Source organism: Brienomyrus brachyistius, chromosome 19 (assembly GCF_023856365.1).
Source record: "Brienomyrus brachyistius isolate T26 chromosome 19, BBRACH_0.4, whole genome shotgun sequence".
Classification (NCBI taxonomy): Eukaryota; Metazoa; Chordata; class Actinopteri; order Osteoglossiformes; family Mormyridae; genus Brienomyrus; species Brienomyrus brachyistius.
In genome coordinates this window covers 13,947,752-13,953,352 of record NC_064551.1, presented here as the reverse complement: position 1 = coordinate 13,953,352, position 5,601 = coordinate 13,947,752, and positions in this window count along the sequence as shown.

Below are 5,601 nucleotides of genomic sequence, written 5' to 3'. Positions count from 1 at the left end.
CAACATCTGTATCTGTTCAAACAGCAAAATTGTCTGTCTCTGGGTGTTTCTCAGTACCAAAAACGTAAATATCATATTCGCGGTTTTGGCAAGAGCGGTCTTGCTAACTTGCCTTCCGAGAACAAACTTGGGATGCAGTGAATCTTGGGGTTGCTCTCATCTGGAGAGGATGCAACCGATGCATTCTTGATATTTGGGACGATGCAAGAACAGTATGCAGGGATTTATACTGCCTCCTGTACTTCTGTTCTTAGTATTGGAACTGGTCTTTGACAATAGAAGATGATGTAAAATGGGTTCATGAGAACATAATTATGGTCAAGTACGCATATCAAGGAACACCGGGTGTTACTCAATACCAAGAACATGAAAATCATACTTGTGGTCTTGACAGCATTAATCTTGCTAACTTGCCCCCCCCCCTCAAAGAATGAACTTTGGGTGCAGTGGATCATGAGAATGGTCTTGTTTGGCAAAGCTGCAGTCGATGTAGCCTTGATAAGATCCAGGGATTTTTACTGTCCTCTGTACTACAGTTTTTGTGTATTGGAACTGGTCTTTGGCTAGGGACAATGATGTAAAACAGTTGTGTGCGAACACAAGTGTGCTCAAGTGTGCATACTGAGAATCTCACCCTCTGTATCAATATTCGTACAGAATAGTATTAGTGGGTGTGGATTATATCTGAAAATTTCTAAGCTAATATTTATTTCCAATCCAATTTTTGTGCCTTAACTAAACAAAGTTTTATGAACTGTGTGAACCCCCCCCCTTTAACCAGGGCACATTAAACAATAATAAACCGAGAATAGTTTTATGAACCGAAAGTTTAAAAAGTTTTACATTGGAAATATAGACTATTTACAGTAAAGATATCCACAATAATAATATTAAATTGCATTGATGCAGAATTTGCGTTTCTTGATAGTAACATTACTGAAGATGTCTTGGGAAACATGAATTACTGCTTTGCAACAGTAATTACATAACAGCAATACAAAACAAAAAAAAAAAAAAACTTTTTATGTTTCTCTTTTTTCAATGTTTTGACTTTTAATGTAAGGAATTAATACATACACAAGTGCTGTATAGGTTTAGAGGTTTGGGTTTGTATAGGGGTTTGAAACACAGGCGTCCTTAGGTCCGATAACCCATAGCCCCGAGTACCTTAACCCTAGCCCCCAGTATTTAGCATACTGTACTGTATGTTCGCCAGTGTCGCTCATCCCCAGGGACCCAGTTATTCTCCCATGAAGCCAACCAGCTGTATCAGATGACAGTGTGCCAAACCCACATCACATGGTCTTCAGGGGGCCATTCTACCTCTCATTCTGTGACTGTGCATGACTGGATATCCATGAACTCTGCCGTTGCCTAGAAACGCTCTCTCATTGTATTGGGGTGCTTGCTGTGTGTTAGGGATGGCGGTGGGGCTGGTAACAGACCTTACTTTGAAAAACTTGGGGAGTCTGAGAAATGAGACATTCTCACACTGGGCCACATTTTTAGATACACAATACAGAAACTGTGATTCCCATTTAATCACAACTGTATTAAAATATATATAAAAAACACTACATTTTTGCAATACTTGTACAGTTATGATAAATTAAGATCCGATATAACTTCTTTACCAAAAATCTCTGAAAAGTGTTTAATTTAATTTTTCTTTTTTCCAGTGGTTGAATAATGTTCCAATTTGTATTCTTGGCTGAGGTTTGAGAGTCCGGAGGCTGATAATAATCGTCTCATTTCTCTGGTAGAAAAGCTGAGAGTAGCATGAGCAAAGACCTCAGGAAATAAAGAGCACGACAGGACAATTTATCCCATGAGATTAAGGTGACCAGTCTGGAGTCACAAGAAGACCCAGGTAAAGGATCTCACTTCGAGCTGGGGGAGGCTGCCTGTTTAGATAAAGGGGTGCTGGAGTGGATGTCAACATACAGCAGCATCAGTGAATCTCTGTTAACCTGTGCTAGGACTGAGTGACATGTTACATTAATGCGTAAGACTCGCCCATTTTTACTGTGCCGAGGTATTAAACCGTGTGTCACAAATCTGCTGACTGAACTGTGGAACAATGAACTGAAGGATTACATGGAGGATTCCTGGGTGCTTGTGGCACTTTGATTTCAACAAAAATGTTCGGAGGGCAGAACAAAACAAATGATTGGTTCTGAGAGATAACCAATTAGATTGTAGAGGAGGTGGATCCCAGCACCTAGAAGGTGGGACCTTCTCGAGTTGCTTGGGCTCACCTCCTTCAAAATCTGATTGGTTATCTCTCTGAACCAATCATTTTTCATTCTGCCCTCGGAACATGTTTTTGTGTAAGTAAATCTCCTACAAATGTTACCACGTCAATCATCATCGTTAAATTCCATTGTTGTTAAAATCTTATTCACCATTCTTCATTATTGTTGTTTGTTTTTTTGCTTTTTAATGTATTGATGTATTTGTTTGTTTGTTTGTTTGTCTGGAATTAGACAGTCGATAGTGTATCTTGTGGTCTGAGCTCAAGGACAGACCAGTTATCCGGCATCCCTGGAGGATTTTAGTTCTTCTGAGCAAGGAATTTAACCCCCCCCCCCCCCCCCCCAAAAAAAAAAGCTCCACCGGCACCAGATAAATATATAATAAATTATGCTATTATATATATATATATATATATGTGTGTGTGTGTGTGTGTGTGTCAAACGAGAGTGAGATGGAATAAGCAAAAAGAAGCATTTCAATGCACTCCTACTTGTACAAATAACAAATAAGGGATCATTGTTGAACATGTCATTTCACATTGAAGACCTATACGGCTAATACATAAAGGCCCACTGAGATGCAGAACAAACACTTAGAAAATGTAATACATGCGGATAAAATAGAACACAAGTGATGAGCATGTAAAAGGCTGCGTGAAATGCTGAGAGTGAATTTGGTGTCCTCCATCCCACCCCAAACACTAGCAGAGGATTATATTAGCTTGTAGAGTTAAGTACCATACTTTTGAATGAAGGTTTTTATTCACTTATGGAACATAACCAGGGGTGGTTTTCATATGTTCCAAAAATGGAAGGAAAAAACTACCTGAAACATGTTCAGTACATTTTTAGTTTTCAGTAGGATGTGATTTTCAAACTGACCCGAAACATTGTAGAAAAACTGTACCGAAATAATCGGACGTTTTCTTTTGATTTTTTTTTTGTAATTAAATCCCAGATTAATGTAACAGGACGCGGTCTTTGTTCTGTCTATGATATCACTGGACTGCTGTTAGCATCATTTGAAGCTGACCTCTTATAACTGGACTCCTTATCGATTTTCTTTTTCACGTTTTCATTTTAGTCTCATTCATTTAGCCGTGAATCGGTGGGCACATCCTGCGAGGGGAATAGGAGGTGTGACCCAGACTTCACCATTCTCACGGGCGCCTCTGAAAGGTGCCAGCGTCACATTTGGGGGGGCAGCCTGAGAGCACATTCTGGCACATTCAGTCACACTCTGTCATATCCAGGCATCCTCCCTGGAGAAAAGCCAATCTGTTCCACGGTTAGGGGCTGACGGTCGATATTGCAGCCGTGATCTGAGCTGTATTCTCTATTACATCACTCAGAGGACTGTTTTTTACTGTACAGCTGTAAAGCTAAGCTAAGAGGAACTGTCACTTACAGTATTAGCATTATTATATTGCCATGGAAACCGGGTTTTATTTTACCATGATGTTTTTTAGTCACAGTGTCAGGCATTGCAATTAAAAAATGCATGTTTGAAATGCCAGGAGCTGTGGTGCCCAGTGTCGGCAGGGCACTGGCAGACCGTGTGCCCAGTCGCCTGCCGGGGTGTGCACGCTTAGGGCATCCCTAATCAGTATTGACGTGTCCTGTACTCGGGCACCTCGACAGCAGCGCTGTGGATTCGCCTCACGTCGCTTAGTTCTCTTGCAGTTTTTTTTTTTTTCCCCGGGTGGTAATATTCCTCACAGACAGTAAAAGTTCAGCCAGCTGCTCTTCAGGCCTGGGGAGGTGGATAATGTCCCCACAGCTCAGCCTCCTCATTAGCCTGTAACACAGAGCTGTTAAGCACCACCAGCCTTTCGCTCTTTTATCTGCCTCGGGGGGGGGGGGGGGGGGGGGGGCAGTCTTTAGCAGTGCACGGTGTCGGGGAAGCTGTACCACCTGTATGCTTTCCCCGTGCTGATGCCGGGAGATTCTCTTTGTCACCATTGCGGATACGATTCCATCAAAAGTTGCTAAGCAACAGGTTTTTTCCCTATTCATTCCGAGAATGGAGACAGGCCTGCATCAAAAAATTTTATACATGTATCCTTTTTAAAGAAAAGACTTTGTATGAAGTCTTCGTATCTCTGGTGAGTTCTGTTATGTGAATTACTGAGGGACAGAATATTCATAAACCCACCTGAAGCTGGCCTATGTTTTTCGTTTAAAAATCAAAAACCTGTACTTAATACAGTTAAACTATAAATTGCATGATTAAGCAACAAATCAAGCTAATTGATCTATTCCGTTAACTATCGTGTCCGATGTGTGTGGTAGCACAGAGATTGATGTGATCAAGATGCCTGTATCTGATTGGTTAAGATATGAGGGACTCCTTATATCCTTATATAAGGGACCTCATTGCACATTGCCTTTGCTTCAGTACTGTGTCATACAGAGTAAAATTGGAACTTAAGGGTGCATTTTCTGATGACTATGTTAACCATTATTACTCTTGTGTCAAATGCACCTTATGTGCAGAGGTGGAGATTTCAAGTCCAGAGAGTACAAATCCAGACCAAGATTTTGTTTCAACCAACCAGTTTAGTACTCTGTGACTATTTATACTCAACTGGCTGGTTGAAACAAAATCTTTGTCTGGATTTGTACTCTCTGGACCTGAAATCTCCACCTCTGTATGTGTTTTTCTCATTTTTCTCAACCACAGTTTATGTCAGATGTTTTTTTCTATCCAGTTCCAGTTTTACATTGCGCCCTTAATCAGATACATTCTTGTGAGACCGCTCTTGAACTACGTCGTTTTGGGATTGAACAGAGGAGATTCATTTGGTTAATTGAGTTTTCCTTTAACAAAGCAATAAGGCCTGTCTGGGGAGACTGGGTCAACACAACACAACACAAACTGTAACCACAGTATATAAACTTATATTTGTACCTCAGATAGACTTGGAAATGGGCAGAAAAATATAGCTAATATGCCTAATCCTGGTGGGTGAAACAAAACAGCAGAGTGAGAGACAGATGAAAATAATTAGCATGTAAAGACCCGGACCCTTGACCCCTTTACCATGTTAATAATCTAATGACCCAATTATGGATCTGCACATTTAGCACAGCAGAAGCATTTGTACAAAGTGATTAAGCGTCAAGTAGGCGCTAAGGGCTAATGGCGTATGTTATCAAAACGGCTTACTGGGGAATGATGTCATCAATCTTCAGCTGACTTAGAAACAGTAGAGGCAGTCCTGTGTAATGACTATAAAGATCAAGACAGAGAGCAGAGGACATGTAACCACATGGCCAGGCTTATATCACCAAAGGACAGTTGCTGTTGAGCAGATGATTATCGGCATGACGCTCGTACTTCAAC